Consider the following 17,406-nt stretch of genomic DNA (forward strand, 5'->3'; position numbering starts at 1 on the left):
GATAGACATGACAGTCCCTGACTCATATGAACATAAAGAAATCAATAAATTCCACCACAAATCAACCAATATTAATTCATTCTAATGCAAATCAACCAATACCAAAATAGAGCCAAGGAGCTGGAGGGGATGACACAAATAAAACAAAGTGCAATCAAATGCATGCCCTAATTCCTTCTTACTACATCATTGTGACTAACTCTCCCTAACACTTTTGCATTCACAAGAACATTCATTGAATACCTCCTTTGAGTTTGGCACCATGACAAGACAACAAACAAGTTATGGACTTAGAAGATATACACTTATGGTGGAGACAGAGAAATGCAGTAATAACCCAAAGCAACTCATCTTCTTAGAGTAGGATTAAAGGATGGAGGTCCATATTGAGGTGGTAACTTTAGTCTGGTCCTTGATGGCCGGAGACATTTCACATTATAAGAGGGGAAAAAACAAGCAGCCAAAAACTTGTTTGAAAAAAGCAGGAATTCTAGTATGAGGCGAATATAAGCATGGGATTATAGTTGGGGCTGGAATGGTAAGAGGGATAAAGTTCTGGAGGAACCTCAAGGGTGTGCTTGGAATTTTGGATTATCCTAAAAGTTGCTGAAATCCCATGGAGATATTTCAGCCAAGAAGTAACATGGTCTGTTTTTTTCAGAGCTCATCTGCCTTCCATGTGATAGACGGAGTGGATGTGGAAGACACTGGGTGGCCTCGTCCCTGGTGTACCATCTCATTTAACCTGCCAACCCACAGAGCTCTATCCTGACTCGTAAAAGGCCACTAGATCTGGACTGTTCCTAGTCAGCTCTGGTCCTTTCTGCCTTAGTCTGAATTATCTTTTCCCAAAGTTAGCTTGCTGTCTGATTCTTTTCTGAGAAAGCTCCCAGATCTAAATATTTATCTGGAACAGGCATTTGGGCCTCATCCCCAGGTCTTCTAAACTGGTGAGGACAGAAAGGGACAAATGGTGGGGAAAGGCAAACAGGCCCTCTTGGTGGCTTCTCTGCCTCTGATAAAACCTTTCCAGGAAGAAAACATTTAAGAACCAGACACGCTTTTGAAAATACAGAGCCCATAAAATACATGGAATTTTGGAGCTAAAAGAGCCCTCAGAGAGCTGGTGTATGCTTTTCAGGATCAGGATACTAGAAGGAGTATAGAAATTGAAATAGAGTTCCTGGTATATCTAGGACTGCTTATGCAACTTTAGGCAAATGACTTAACCTTTCTAAACTGCCACTTCACCTGTTAATTAAGGATAATGATACCTACCTCTCAAGGTGTTATGAGGAGTAAATAAATTAAATGCTAAATGTAAAGTAAGTGAAACGATGTACAACACAGTTGTGACTTCAGATAAAGAAACAGACACACAGGGAGTTTAGATGGGCATATGGAAAAGTAGTCATTTAACTGCAGTGAGTAGATTTCTTCACAACCCTCACCTATGAAACTCCAATACAGCCTTTCCAAGTTTGTAAGCATTACCAAGCTGATGTGATGCTTTTAATGAAAATGACAATTTTCATTAAAAGCATCACATCAGCTTGGTAATGTGCACTTTCTATGTGCACTGTGTTCTCATGTTCCCTCAATTTTTGATGTTTCTTGTTTTAAAGCATCTGATGGCATCGAACCCTGGTCATCTGTCAATCTTAGTTTTAGTGGTGAAGGCTCATGGTGGATTTTGCCTAGCAGTTCATAATTTTTCTCAAGGATGCCTCAGTGTCTCAGTGTCCAGAAAGCCCTTAGTGGTTGCTTCTGGAATGAGTCCCAGTGCTCACCTCACACAAGAGTGTGAGCACTCCAACCTCTCTGACTTAACACTTTCCTTCCACTCGATCACCAGTTAAAGATGGCTGCCTTCTTGCTGATTCATCTTCTGCGAGCAATTGGGCAACAAAATATAATGATTCCCCTGACTGTTTTATCCCTTCACACATTAGCCTGGTCTCCTTTTCTTGCTCCTATGCAGACCTATTCTTCCTCTTCCTCCAGCCATTGCCTGTTTGACATGAGATGTGTCCTTCAATAGGTCAGTAGCTGATTGCCTCAAGGCAAAATACAACCAAGACTCCAATAGAAAGGACAAATTGCAAGAATGGAACAGAGATCATAGTCTGAAAATGACTTTTTAATAAAAACTCACTGAAAGCAACTAATTTTTTCTGATGATTTAATTTTCTGCCTGGACAAAGCAGATGTTTTAACTGTGTTTACAAAGCTTCTACTGCTGGCCATGGTTGCTGTAATTGGTCACTGATGGCTAGATCTTTCACACTGGAGCCCTGGTTTTGATTGTCCAAGAGATGAGAGAATCACTCCCCAAACCTGCTATTGTCCATCACAGAGCTTTCCTTCCACCCCGCTATACTGCTTTTCCTGTCAGGATGACAACGGCAAAGATAGCAATAATAAGAGCTAATACTTACTATTAGTGCTTGCTATGAACCCGGGGGTTTCCTAAGAATCACATCTATTAACTCATTTAATGCCTATTCACAATCTCCTTTATGGAATATAACTAGCCTCTAGTCTTCCCCTTCCATGTTCTGCCAGTCCTCACTATGGAAATGTCCATGAATAGTTTATGCATACATCTCAGGTCTTTAGTGTCTCATGCAATTACTTACTATGTTTTCATGGTGGGAAATCCTCTTTGAACCTGAATTGTGTTTAAATTACTCCAAGGAAGCTGGAAATAGGAAATGCTAGTCAGAGCTGTGACAGAGGTCATTGTCAGACTGTAGAGACTTTTAGTGCCAAACAATGGTTCTCAATAGGGGGCAATTTGGACAATATTTGGAAACATTTTTGATTGTCTCAACTGGGGGGACGCTGCTGACATCCAGCACATAGAGACAAGAGATGCTGCAAAACATCTGATAATCCTTCACAACAGTTTTCCAGCCCAAAATGTCATCAGTGCAGAGCTCGAGAAACCCTAGTGCCACATGATTTAAGTGCTCTCCCCCAAATTGCCTAAATTCAAATCCTGCCTCTGCAGCTTACTAGCTGTGAATCCTGGGCAAGTTGTTTACACTCTTTGTGTCAGTTTTTCCAGCTTTAAAATGGCAGTGAAAATAGCAGCATTACATCATGGGGCTGATACATGATTAAATATATTAATATAAGCAAAATGTTTATCTCAGTGTCTGGCATGTGGTAAGAGCTTCATATTTTAGCTTTTATTTTTATTATGTAAAGCCTCTCTGGCCTTAGGGAGACAAATTTAGGCTTCTTTTTAGTCTTGACAGAAGCCTTGAGAGGACGTTTTCAGTCCATGCCATCCAAGGGAATAGTTTTTATCCATATAAATCCTAAAGAGAATACCCTATCTCAGCCCACTAGGAAGTTTAGGAAAAGTTATCCTTGATGTGTTTCAATAAAATGTCTCTTTGTCATCTTTTTTTCTGCACCCTGCTTTACAATACAAAGCCAGTGTTTCTGTCTTGCACCTGAATTTTATGGCTTTGCTATTTTCATGCCTACCTTCAGAGGCCTAGGCTGTCCACCTGTGCCCTCTGTATCATCACACCATGGGGTGGCTTAGGGAGAAGGGAGCCTGCCATGGCTTCATCCAAGTCCACATCCCTCTCCAGGACTGGTGTGTTCTCAGCATGTAGGGAAGAAAATCATACCCAATTAACTGTCAGGCAGAATTATGGGCTGAGATTACTGGAATCTTCTAGAAATTGAGACCAGGAAAGTGTCACCACTAACCTGCTTAAGTTACCCGACAAGTGAGTAAGTGAGTTAGTAACATACCTAGCCCCTAGTCTCCCCCTTCCACATTCTTTGCAATCCTCACTTAGGAAATGTCATTGAACTGTTTATGTCTACATCTCAGGTCTTCAGTGTCTCATGCAATTATTTACTACGTTTTCACAATGGAAACCCCTCTTAGAACCCGAATTGGGTTCAAATTACCAAGCTAGGTTCAAATAAAAGATTATGACTCAGACTGGCTGGATATTTCTGAGATAGCCTGCTAAAAATTACCAGAAGAGGGAGCTTGATAAGCGTGACCTTATAAAACGATAGTAAATCATGTAAGCTTGGTAAGTGTGACCTTCTAAAGCTATGGTAAGTTATGGTGGTCAGGACTAGACCTGAGTATAGAATGGAGTCTGTCACTCAGTGTCCATGAAGATGAGTCCTCTCTGAGCCCAATGAGTTTATAGGAATCCTGTGGTAGACAGAGGAGCAATGAGTAAATTTAAAAGATTTGTTTCAGGAAAACTTAGTGCCCATGAAACACAACTATATGCCTACCTAACAGAGTGTGAAATGAATCAGAACACTCAACAGTTTTGCATGTAGAAGATTCTGGTGCCTCAGCTTATGTAGAATATATGGTCTAGGAGCTCACAGCAGCACCCATCAGAAGCATGGGAGAAGAAAATGGTAAAGGAAGGGGGGGCTCTGGTTAGAGCTGGCATGAAACCCACATTGAGGATCCAGCAGAAAGTCCTTGCAAGTGTTTCTGCAGGCAAGAGCCTGTGAATTCTGATGTATGATGTTACCACAATGAGGAAAGGGATCACATTTGAAATTTCACATAGATTTTAATACTTCAAACTGGCATTTTCTTCTGGCATGCATTGTACACTATTACTTTCAAAAGCCTGCAACACATTGATAGAAACAAAATACAGAAGAGCCTGAAATCCTAGAAGAATGGTCTCATCATGTAATTTTTCAAATTACCTCATATCAGACAAGACATTCACAGCAATCAAAACACATTAATTTTAAATGACATTCTGTATTTTAGACTACAACTACTAATATCCACATTGAGGTAGTTCAAATATAAATGAGGTCTACAGAAATATCAGACAAAGAACAACTGCCAAAATTATAAGATAATTGGCAAATATTTGAATGGCAACCCAGGGCTGGGCCTCAAAATGTTAGGAAGAAGCTTCCCCAAAGAACTTCAAACTGTGCACGCAAAGATACATTCTGGAATTCCATCCACTTGAAATTCATGTATTCAATATACTGACTACCTATGTTTACTTGGTTCCAGACTAGGTGATGAAAGTGATGGGAATACTAGGAAGCTGACAGGAGACTGGTGAAGAGAATTAATGTCTCATTATCTATTACTGCCAAACAGATCATCCCAAAACACAGGCATTTAAAACAAACATTTTATTATTGTTTATAATTCTGTGAGTTGGCTGGGCTTGGATGGTTATTCTGATGCTCTCACTCACAGTCTCTTATGTAGTAAAAGATGGTGGATTGAAGCGGATTATCCAAGATGTTTGTCTCCATTCCCTTTTCTCAATTGTTGTCAGGGTTGACTGGAAGGCTAAAACATCCATCTCCTTTTCTCTCTCCATATGGTCTGACTATGGGGCTAGCTTGGTCTATTAAAACAGACTTCTTAAATCTGAATCTCATGAGTGCAGAAACAGAAGGCCTTCTGAAGGCATAGACCCAGAAGTGGCACAGTGTCAGTACCATCCTATCTTATTGGTTAAAACGAGGCACAGGACATGCCACAAGTCCACAAATACTAGGATGTGTGGCCCACGGGAGCCATCTTTGAAGATTGGCTGTCATAGACAGCCAAGGTAAAAGCAGTAAAATGAAGATAGGGAAAGTGAGCTCCAAGCTTTGGCAGATGAAAAGAGCTAATTCAAAAACTGAATAAGCTTCTTAACTAGTATGTAAGGATGCTCCTAAAGTACAGAAAGTTGTATCCCCTGTATGAATATTTATTTATTTAAATCCTGAAAGACATATTGCATGACAAAAAATTGGATGAAAGTAACCTTGGGTTTCTAACCTTGAAAATGTACTCCTTGTAAGGGTGACATTATTTTACTATATGAAAAGAGAAACTTTATCCATTTGGAAGGTAAGCGGTAGAAGCCAGAGGAGAGGGATACGTTTTAAAGTAAAGAAAAGCTTGAAGAGAGAGAGGTGAAGAAAATTCTTACTGAATGCCCTTCATTTTCTTGGGCAGCTAGAACAATAATTATTTACTGATGGTTGAGAAGGGCAGAGTTGGCGCTTAGCATATTCTGTGGACAATGGGAAATGCTTCCCAATAAAGGGGCATAAATTGCTGAGAATCACCAGCCCCAGGTGATATGGGACTCATAAACATGCAGAATGGCCCACAGCCACACTGTTTGTTCTATGGGTTTCTTCTACAGCACATTGGCAGCCTCGGACACAATCAGAAATCAGTAATTAGATCCCCAGAAAGAACAGGTGGTGAGTACTGCTAGTATGTTCCTCCTTCTTTCCTTTGGAAAGACTAATAGAGACAGATTAAGGATCTTAGAGGTGTCACCTTTCAGGACCCTCCATCCATCAGCTGTCTTTGAAGAAGCATTCAACTTCTTCCCACAGGTGACTTCTTCCAAAAAATCTCTGAATGCAAAACAAGGCTTACAGGATTCATTCTAGTTGACTTCAAGATAGACAGCTTTTTCTGAATTCCAGTTTTTTTTCCTTCTGCATTTACAAATTTGTTATAAGTAAGTTTAGGGCAGTGTCTTACATTCAGGATTAGTCACATAATTTTGGGAACTCAATGCAAAATTATAACATGGGACACTCATTCAAATACAAAGAATTTCAATAAGAGAGCAGCAAACCAATCCTGAGGTCTTTCTAAGTGAGGGCCTTGTGCAGCTGCACAGGTTGCACACTGATAAAGTTGGCTCTGCTTATACCTTCATCTCAAATATAAGCAGCTTACTGGCTATAGAACTTTCTTATTCTGCCCCTTCTCTTACCCCCAATGGCAGCTTTGAGGGGCTACCAGAATGTTTATAGCTTCAGACATGAAGGCCAGTCCAAAGGACCATTGTACTCAGGTTTTATCCTTGACAAAGTAGGCAGTTTGTTTCTACATGTTTTCCATTTTCTTCTTTAGGTGCCTGCTGTCCTCCCTTAGACCTCACTGCTAAGGAAGCTAGACCCTCTTATAATTCCCTGAGGGCTGGAGGTCCCCCCACAGTACACTCCTGTCCATCTCAGAGAATCACACCATAGGAGTTATTCTTGAGCCTTGAAACATAATGGAATTTGCACTGCTGGATTTGGGGCTTGCTTGGGGCCTGTGACTTGTTTTTCCATTTCAGTTTCTACCTTTTGGAATGGAAGTATCTCTCCTATGCCTATTCCATGTATGTACCTATTTTAGAAGCAGTTAACTTGCTTTCTAGGCCTCACAGATCCACAGATGGAATTTTGCTCCAGTACAGACTGTGCCCAGAATCTTGCCTATACTTGATTTAGATGATTTAGGAACTGAGTTTTGGGATTTTTTGAGTTGACATATTTAGGTGAGACTTGGATGTAGGGTTGATTCTTTTAAGGATTTGGAAACAGGGTGGATGTATTTTGCACATGAGACAGATGTGAATTTGGAGGAGGCCATAAGAGTGTTCTGTACTGAATTGAATTGTGTACCCTCAAAAGATATTTTCAAAACTCAACCCCTAGAACTTGTGAATGAGACTGTATTTGGAAACAGGGTCTTTAAAATGTCATCAAGTTAACATAGGGTCATACTGGCTTAACCCAATGGCTGACATCCTTATAAGATTAGAAAAATCTGGACACAGAGATACACAGGAAAAAGTTCATGGGATGATGGAGGCAAAGATTGGAATGGTGAAGCTGCAGGCTAAGAACAATGATTTCTGGCACCCACCAGAAGCTAAGGGAGGGGTGTGGAACAGATTCTGCCTCAAAGTTTCCAGAAGAAAGAAAACCTACCAACACCTTGTTTTCAGAATTCTAGACTTCAGAAAATGAGAACATGAATTTGGAAGGTTTCAAGCAGATACAGACAGAGTTTCACTTACGATCATTTGAAAGTGATCGCTATAGCTAAGCAGGGAGAATGGATTTAAGGGGAGCAAGAATATCAGTAGAGAGGCAAGTAAGGAGGCTTCTACACTGGTCCACGCAGGAGATGATGGTGGCTCAGCATAAGGTGGTAGTAACAGAAATAGGGACAAGTAGTTGGGCCCACATTCATTGTGAAGATTGAGCTGATAGAATTAACTGGTAGCTTGGAGCAGAAGGGGTAAGGAAGTAGAGGAATTCAGGCTGACTTTACGGTTTCTGATGAATCCCTGAGTGGATGATGGTTATCACATGCTCAGTGGGAAGGCTCAAAAAGAGCAGGTCTGGGGAAGCTCAAGAGTTCCCATGATTGAGCTCCTCATGAAATTTCCCATGGAAATGTCTAGTAGCAGAGTCCTTTCAAGTCTAATTCCTCAGATAGTCCAGAGGGCAGCTAGGAGTCCAAAACCTTCAGCAGACTCCCAATGGGAGGCATCATGTGAAACAGTCTACCTGAAAATGAAATCTGTAGAGGGACAGGGAAGAATCTGATAACATTTTTTGAACTCTTGGATTCAGCCCATGCCTAACATTCAGCCTACCTCTTTAAGTTTTCATTAAGTCAACAAATTCTCTCCTTTCACACTGTTTAATTTAAGTTGGGTTTCCATCATTTGCCTCCAAAAGAGGTCTGTGTACAATTGAACTATAATTCAGTAAATGGTAAAAGAGAACTGATGATATAGCAAGATGCTTTATACCTTGAGAAAGTTTCTTTTTTTTTTTTTAATGAAGTTTATAATCTATTTCTACCTGTTTCCAAAGTGGGGAAAGGATCTGAGGTCTCTCAAATAGAAATATGATGTTAAAATATTTTTAAGCAAAAAAAAATTTTTAATCCCAGTTACTTTTTTATAAAAATGAGAGCAAGGTGAGTTGCGCCCTGTTCTGACTCCTCACCCTGGCGTACTGTGTAGCTAGCTGCCTCCCCTCATGGGGTACCGTGGAAGCAGTGGATGTCCTGGGGTAACTGCCTCTCTTTAAAGCCGACTCTGTCATCAGCTGCAATCTTCGAAGGCTTCCGAGATGGGTCTCATCTGCCGACAGCTGGCTCATGCCTCAGACCCCAGATCCTGCCAGGCAAATCCTTGAGGCTCACAACCCTTCTCCGCACAGGAAGAGCAGTGTGGCACTTGTTTCTGAGGCGCTGCAGGAAAGGAAGAGCAGGGCCAAGTTGGGAGTATTGTTAGCTTAGCCTTATTAATAAAATAGGGTTAATGATTTATTCATGGCTGGGACAATGCGGCTTCGCTCTGGAGGACAGCACAGAACAGCTTCATTAGAGATGAGCAGCTGCTGTGGAAGAGATGTGAGCCTTCCGAGAAACCATCTCAGACTGTTTCTATGTATGAGAGAGTGAGCAGATTTATCTGACCAAGTCAGAGCTCAGAGGCAATTATTTGTATACTGTGGATGTTGCAGAATAAATGCTGGCAATGGCGGCCCCTGGAAAGATGCCCCTTGCTTTCCCATTTCTCATCTAATGAGTGTTTGTTCACCTTCTTGCTTTATCCTCTCTTCCTTAGTACCTGGAAGATGCCTGAGTTTGTAATTCAAGATGTGTTATCTGGGGAATATCAGTATAATACACATCTGAACGTGATCCCCATCAAAGGGAGATCATTCCTGGAAGCAGAAGAGAGAAACAGTATTCGGGCTTTTCTGGTGCTAGGCGAAGCGTACACTATTTTTAAAGATTAAATCATTTAAAATCATATATCTTCCTTCCCAAATGGACTGTGGAATTTTTATAAATAGTTAGAAAAGAGATTTAATACACTGCAGGATGCTGATAAATAACTGAGGGACATAATTTTTTTTTTTTTAATGCCAATTACTGTTACTCTTGTTAAGGACAAGCTAGATGTCTGCTAGTTTATCTGCTTGTTGGATGATTACTTGGTTGATGTGGTTCATAGGGCAAACTGAGCCAGGATTTGACAATCTGCAGAAAAACAAAGGTAAGAGAAATCACTTCCCAGCAAACAAAGTCAGCCTTGACTGAAATGGCCAAAAATCAGATTTATTTACTGCCATGTTGCTGTTCCTGCTCTATTGACCCCATCTGAGCTTGCCCAGCCTCCCCTATGACTTCAGGAGATTTAGATCAAATGTCAGAGACGAGTGCCGGGTTTTTCCCCTTTGGTGCCTGACTAGAGGGGAGAATTCAAGGCCACAGGAGGCATTGAAGAAAATCTCATTGTTGGTGTATATGCTTCCACACAGCAAGGCTTCCTGAGGGACTCCCCTCCCCTCTGCTCAGCTTCCCCGAAAAGAGATCAAATGTTTCAAAGCACTTCCACCTTTACTAATTTTTAATGCCTCTGCCAAACTGAGACTTGCCCACTAGAAAAAAAATATTATGCTCATTGAAACAGCCAAAAATAAAAGTGATCCTCTAACAGTAGCACACTTAACTTCCTCCACAACTATCAGCAGGAGCCAAAAAGTATAGCATTTGCCCAACATATTAAGCATTAAAAATGTCTTGGGGAAATGATCACACTGGAAATCAGAATATGCTTAAATACAGTTCTCAAAATTCAGAGTATCCTTATGAAAGAATCAAAGAGGTGATCACTCTGATCCTTCCCTGCAACTTCTCCAGCTTGTGGCCCCACCCTCTCCATTCCTTTCCTTTGCTCCTTTGCCCAATTTCCCCCCAAAACCACCCACCAAGATCTATGTGGAAACCAGAAATGTAACCCTAGGGTTTGGTTTCCCAGGCCATCAGGAGACAGCATTGCCTATCAGCCAAAAAAATAAAGCTTCCTGACTGCAGTTGCAGAAATTACAGCTAATTATACGCTCCATGCTTCCTGCAAAAGATATATATTTTAAGCTGCTGGGCTGACTTTCTCCCTTGGCTGTATTTAAAGGTTAGTTTCTGACCTGCTTCCTGGTTTAATGGAAGAGTTTAAATATTACAAATCATTACTTGATTCTAATGAATTATATCTCCCCTGGCACCTCACAAAATCCTTATCGTGCCAGAGGAAATAGTTGGAAAGAACAGGGAGTCTCCAAGATAATAAACAGAATAACGTGCCATAGCGTTGTAGGTTTCAGGATTCCCGGCTTCTTGGGTGGTTGAAAGCTTTTGGCCCTCGGCCTCACACTCAGCCGAGCACCTGAGGCATGTGGCTAAGCAGCATGAACTCCCACTCCCCCGCCTCGCACGATTGTTCACTCGGCTTAATTGTCAGCTCCTGCTAAGAACATGTAACATCTCATTTTCCCAGAGATTGTGGAAGTGTTGAGCTTTGCTTGTGGCCAAGTTGGGTAGCTGAATACACATCGTTTCCTTTCTTGATGCCCAAATGCAGGGACTGTCTATATCTCTCTGTGTACATAGAGGCCTTTTATTAAATACCAGTTTCGAACTCTAGTGATGATCTGGGCCCAAACCGTTTCCCATTGTATGTAATTGTGTGGGTAGGTATTCTCATCGAACTCTGCCTATTTACATGCATCCCCAATCTTATTAAATTAAAAAATGTAACCCAGACCCATGTACACAACAACAAAAGTGATATTCAAGGCATGGAATAAAGGAACACGTCGTGAAAGGCCCTTCTCTCTCCTCAGAGGCTAGAGGGAAGAAATTAGTCTCTTGCTTCCAGCTAAGCAATGTACAGCAAAGTAAGACTGTGGAGAGCTCAATTAGCCTTGGTAACTGAATTGTGAACGTCTCTGTCTTTAGTTGTTTGACTAAAACACCCATGTGGAAAGTAAAGAATCCAACCAAGTGTACAGAAGATTTGTTTGCATTGTAGCAAGCAATTCTCTGGGTGGCAAGCAGATTTGAAAAGGAGGTGAGTAACCATTGAAGTATCAGTGATGCCTCTCATTTCTCATGACACTGAATTCTCTTGCAATCTATCTGAACTATAAATAATAGAATTTTGGAAATCTATCATTATATTTAGAAAGGATAAGCCTTGTGAGTATATGGGTTTAGGCTGCTGAGGTGATATGATTGAAATGTCTACCTTATTCCAGAACCTATTCAAATATCTTACACTGTTCTGTGCAAGTAATTCCACCATTAGAGACTAATTTATTTAGCTTTTCCTCAGGAGATTCATTATTAAAACTCAAAAGCCCCTGGGAGAGGCAATTCACCTTAGGAAGGATAAATTTATCTGAACTGTTTCTAAGATGGTGAGTAAGGCAAGGGTCTCATTGACGTATCAATGCCTCACAGAGGAGACCAGAGAAGTGGAAGTGCCCAGCAGGTGCTGAAAGAAAGACTGGCCCTCTCTGCAGTACTTACAGTGTCAGGAGCAGTTCCCTTGCAGACTATTAGCAAAAAGGAGAAATGGCCTCCTCCGGAATAGATGCTAACCACTCCCAGACAGAGAAGCAGGTGCCCAAATGGAAAATTAAAGTTTTTGTTTGTTTGTTTCATAGAATGCTACACTAATAAAATTAAGTTCGAAGCTTTTATTTTATTTTATTAGATGGAGTCTCACTCCATCGCCCAGGCTGGAGTGCAGTGGTGTAATCTAGGCTCACTGCAACCTCTACCTCCCAACTTTAAGAGATTCTGCTGCCTCAGCTTCCCAAAGTAGATGGAATTACAAGCATGTGCCACCACACCCAGCTAATTTTTGTATTTTTAGTAGAGATGGGGTTTCACCGTGTTGGCCAGGCTGGTCTTGAACTCCTGACCTCAAGTGATCCACCGCCTCGGGCTCCCAAAGTGCTTGGATTACAGGTATGAGCTACTGAACCCATCCTGAAGCCTTTTATTTTTAAGGTTTCTATTTCTAAAAGAGAGAGAAAACCCAAATTGGAGGGGCGGGTGGTGGGGGGGAATTGTCAACAGGGACTGTGGAAGCACTTTCTCTAAGAAAAGTTAGGTAAAACCAAAACTCTAGTAGGGATAGAGTTGAGGGTAGATACAATGAAAGCAAAAGCCAATTTACAAGGAAGATCACATGTAAAAGGATGCGTGTCATTTTTTTTTTCCAGAGCGTAGGAGACTACAGGGACTGGGGACCCTTCAGTTGATTTTTTTTTCCAGAGCATAGGAGACTACAGGGACTGGGGACCCTTCAGTTGATTTTTCAATAAAGAAAAACAAAGTCTTGTAAAATGCTTTAAATTTGCCTTAAAAGGAAACTCATCTGATGTATGTTTCAGCAGCTTCATAGATACTGCAGAAGGAAGGTTTTAACTTAATATCTCTGTCAGCAAGATGGTTTATCACACTCAACAGAAATGACAGTAGAAGGGAAAAAAAGGATGGGAAACCATTCTGGGGTGAGCAAAGGGTGACAACAGGATGGGAAAATCCAGCTTCACCAAATATTTATTCATGCTTATATAAACCTCAATTAGCTATCTTAAAATGCTAAGTCTCTGCTGAAGAAAAGGAGTGCTTGGAAATGTGACTTGGAAGTTGGTTGGTGTCAGTTATTTTGATGCATTGTTGATTAATGTAATTGAAGTATATATTACAGAAACAGAAAAGGAAATGTGACTTCTTCAGGGACCCATTAATTTCTTAAGCATAAAGTGTTTGAAGGTTCAAAGGCTTTGTTGAAGCTTATTTTAAATTTAAAATTTCCATTGCCAAGGGATTGATTACCATTCTTATATTAGCTTTGTCAAACGCCAAGTTGATCTTAGTTCTTTCAAAGTTTTGTGGCACTTGACTGTTTTCAGAGCATTTTTTTTAAAGAAGCCTGTCTTACAAGTTCTCTCAAGGACAGACTTGCTTTCTCTTTATAAGAATAGCAAGAGGAAAATTTCTAAAACCTAAAAAAGAGCAATTCCCACTGTCCCCAACTTTGGGATCTTGAAAGTCATCCCTGCAAGACAGGTACCATTACCTCTTCTTTCAAACACTTTCCCATATTAGTTTGCATTTGGTTTTCCTTTGACTTTAAAACATCAGCCAATTTAGGCATCTTTGTGCATTTGAAGCCTAGTTACGTTGTTTAGGGACTCCCCAAATTATTTAAGCTTTTCCCACGTCTTCACCCCAAATGACTACACATAGCTCTTCTTATAGCTCTCTGCTGTCTTCCTCTGATCATTGTTTAAGGCGCTCTCAGAGACAACACTCTCTGAAAGTGAGCCAAGATCTCCCAAGCACCAGTCTTTATTTGTGCTGTCCCAATAGTGAACTCATTAGTTCAAGAAGTCAGACAGCAGAATTTCCGGTTCCTTGGAAACCAAGCCAGAAAGAGAACTGTCATTTCACACAAGGGCAATAACAAGAAATACGCCATTAGGAAATCAGTGTGAAGATGGCACTGCCATCCACCCAGATGAAGGTGGTATAAGAGGATCGTGAGGCTGCATTAGAAACAAAAGCACTGTGACCCAAGGCTTTGCCCCAGGAAATCAAGAGTGAGACTATGGGCACTCTAAGAGCAGTTCAATAGAAAATCTATTTTCTTACCAGAAGAAAGATATTTTCTCTTTCTTGATTTTGCTCTTCCCTGTGTTTCCAGTGCTGATACTACTGTGTGTTTTGGGGAGGATGAGATCAAGCCAGCAGGGGCTCCCTCCTTCAGGGATGTCTCCAAGTGCTCTGGGCAGTGTAAATGTGAAGCTATGACCGGAGCTGGAGAACTGCCCCTCCACAGCTGCACCCACGCCTTGGTTTCATGCAGCCCTGAGAACTGTTTGTTCCTGGCTAATGGGGATATACATTCTCCTATCTGGTATGGAAGGTTTTGCTTCAAGAAATGCTGTCACTCACATTGACTTTACTTTCAATGTCTTTTCTATTTGTGCTCAGTGTTTGGGATGATAATCTGGATCCTATTGCAAATAATCTTGAAGGCAGAGGCAGACGGTCTGGAGGAAGGTAGTGTGACTTTAAATATACACCTCCTCCCATCCGCTCATAGGGGTGTCTTTTAGGCCTGCTTCTTGTTCCAGATCTTTGTCTCAGCCTTTTTTCTTACAAGCCACCCTCCAGAAACAAATGTATTCCAAGGATCTGCTTCTGAATCCCCCATCCCTAAAGAATTGGCAGGAAAATCTGGACTGAAAATGGCTTTAATGTGCTCTCAATCTCTAGTAACATTTGTATATTAGCCAGCTGAAAATAGTGAATTTGAGACCGGTGTGTGTGTGTGTGTGTGTGTGTGTGTGTGTGTGTGTGTGTGTTGAGAGGGAGGGGACATGTGGAACTAGGTAAGACCATTTGGGGGACTGGGATGTGTGGGGAGTGATTTCCTGTCATGTTAGAGAAGGAGTGGTGCCTATCCACTGTCATGCAGAGACAATCGAATGCCTAGCAAATGAGCCCTTAAATAAAGGCAATGAATGATGATGATGTGGACTGGAGAGGAAGGAAAAATGTGAAGTAGAAACCCAGAACCAGAGGCTACAGTTTCATTAATACAAAAAAAAAAAAAAAAAAAAAAAAAAATCTCCAGTGGCTGGCTTCTGGACAGCATGGAGAAACACTTAAGGAGGCTGGGCTTTGCTGCTGTCATGGTCAAGCAAAAAGCGCCCTCCTGGGTATTACATTCCTATCTGGTAAGCACCAGAAAGGAAGCTGAGCAGGCTTTCCAATGGGGAATTCAGAGGTGTTGAGTTTTTGCATCACTTCTCAAACTTTGCAGATCAGTTTCCTCTGTAACTAAGAGCATGGAGACATGCTTGGCATTCTTCACTCTTAAGAGCCTTCTGTGGGGAGCTGCAGGGCTTTCACAGCAAGAGAGCTGGTGAGTGACCTCAGTTCTGGGTTTTGATTTATCTGAAAGGAATTGTTTGTTAACAGTAAGAGGGTAGATGCCTCTGCAGGGACCTATACCCCTGCCTCTGCCTCCACCATTTCTTCATTATTCAACAAGCATGAAATTATGTCCTCACACTAACTAAGGTCAGGCACTGTCCAAGGCATTCAGGACACACAGGAGTAAGTGTTCCCTGCCGGGAGCATGGAGGTACATAGTATTATCACCATTTGAGAGATGACAAAACAGAGTTAGAGAGGTTAAGGCTCAGAATCAGAGTATTCTAAATGGTGGTTTTATTAGCTATCAAATTTTAGAATGTAATAGCTGGAAGAGACCTTCCTATTTTTCACAGAAATTTCTCCTTCATCAGAGAAGGCAACACACGAGCAAACCTATGATACTCCTATGATAGCCCTTATCTCCACTGAATGAATAGAGAACCTGAGCTGGAGGGGTTGTGACCACCCGGGTCTTATTCTGCTACTAGGGCTGCCTTATGCTGGGTCTCTATCAGTTCAACCCCAATGATCTTCTCAGACAGCCTGGCTTTACCTTACGGTTGCATCCTAGACCATTGAATAATGATGATGACGATGATGATGAAGAAAAGCATGACAGCAGCAATAATTACTACTGTTTCTACTACTACCTGAGTTTATTCTAGATGCCACTTTCACTACAAAGGGCTATACAAATACCAACCCTGCAGGTATCATGTTCACCCCTGTAGTGTAGTAGTTGAAAGCATAAGCTTTTGAGTCAAACAGATCTGAGTTTGAATAATAACAAACGAGGACACTGAAGCTCGGAGTTTGTTACTTGCAGGAAATGACAAAGCTTGTAAGTAGAAAATCATGCCAAGATTCATCTTGTTCCTTTCTTATTCCAGAACTTATATTTATTTCACTATGGCATACTATCTATTCACTTTGATCCCAGTATTTATGGATAATAGAAAACATTTATTAGGCACTTCCCATATGTCAAGAACTGTGCAAAACACTTTATATACATTGTCTCACTGAATTATCTTCAATGATTATTTATAATTGCCCTAATTATACAGAGGAGGGTAGAAGATCTAAAGAGACTTAACAACCTGCCCAATATCTCACAGCTGGAAAGCAGTAGAATTCAAACTCAGTTCTAGGCCTGTCTGGCCCTAAAGCTCACTCTCTTGACCTATATGTATGCTGTTTAGATAAGGGAGCTGATGTATTGGTGCCATATTCAAAATTTCCTTTCATTACTGTGTAGGTGTTTTCATCACTAGTTTTTTGGACACAGAGTAACTGAGTGCCAGTTTAGAAAGCCAGGTTAGCAGCACGGTTGGAACAAGTAAACACAAGCACAGACCCTCCTATCATTAAGCCTTGTGTTAAAAGGGATTTTCAAGGTTATGTAGTTCACCTTATTTTTTAGTTCAGAAAGTTGGTATTTCCATATCCTTGTCAGATGGAGCAAATCTCACACCTGAAAAAGAAAGTTCCAGCTTGGATTACCTAAAATGCACTTTTTCTCCCCTGAAATTTAAGTTGTTTGAAATGGGCACAATACCCAATATTAGATTTGGATTGTTACCACCAATAAATGTGGTGCTATTTTTAATTAGCACTGACTTCTGAACCATGAGTTGGTTCTCCCTGGTGCTACTATCTTCATTAATGATGGGAGACCCTCCAAATGCTCATGGGCGGGAGAGTTTGCAACATTTTATGTGAGCCATAAATGCACAAAATTAGGCATCATTGGCCTGGACATAAAAGTTTAGAAAGGAAGTTCTTAGAAGTGGTCTTTTGTTTGTTTG

The 17,406-nt window shown here is 41.1% G+C and overlaps 1 protein-coding gene and 1 long non-coding RNA gene across 10 annotated transcripts in view; one reads left to right on the plus strand and one right to left on the minus strand.

Annotated features, from left to right (window-relative positions):
• LOC141580087 (uncharacterized) overlaps positions 1–9,707 on the plus strand; it is a 28,967-nt gene extending 19,260 nt beyond the window's left edge. Inside the window, exon 3 of the long non-coding RNA XR_012512111.1 lies at positions 662–9,707. This is a non-coding gene — a long non-coding RNA (uncharacterized LOC141580087). The remainder of the gene's footprint in view (positions 1–661) is intronic.
• MTERF1 (mitochondrial transcription termination factor 1) overlaps positions 1–17,406 on the minus strand; it is a 491,946-nt gene that overhangs the window by 8,122 nt on the left and 466,418 nt on the right. The window lies entirely within an intron of this gene.

This window comes from Saimiri boliviensis, chromosome 10, assembly GCF_048565385.1.
Source record: "Saimiri boliviensis isolate mSaiBol1 chromosome 10, mSaiBol1.pri, whole genome shotgun sequence".
Taxonomy (NCBI): Eukaryota; Metazoa; Chordata; class Mammalia; order Primates; family Cebidae; genus Saimiri; species Saimiri boliviensis.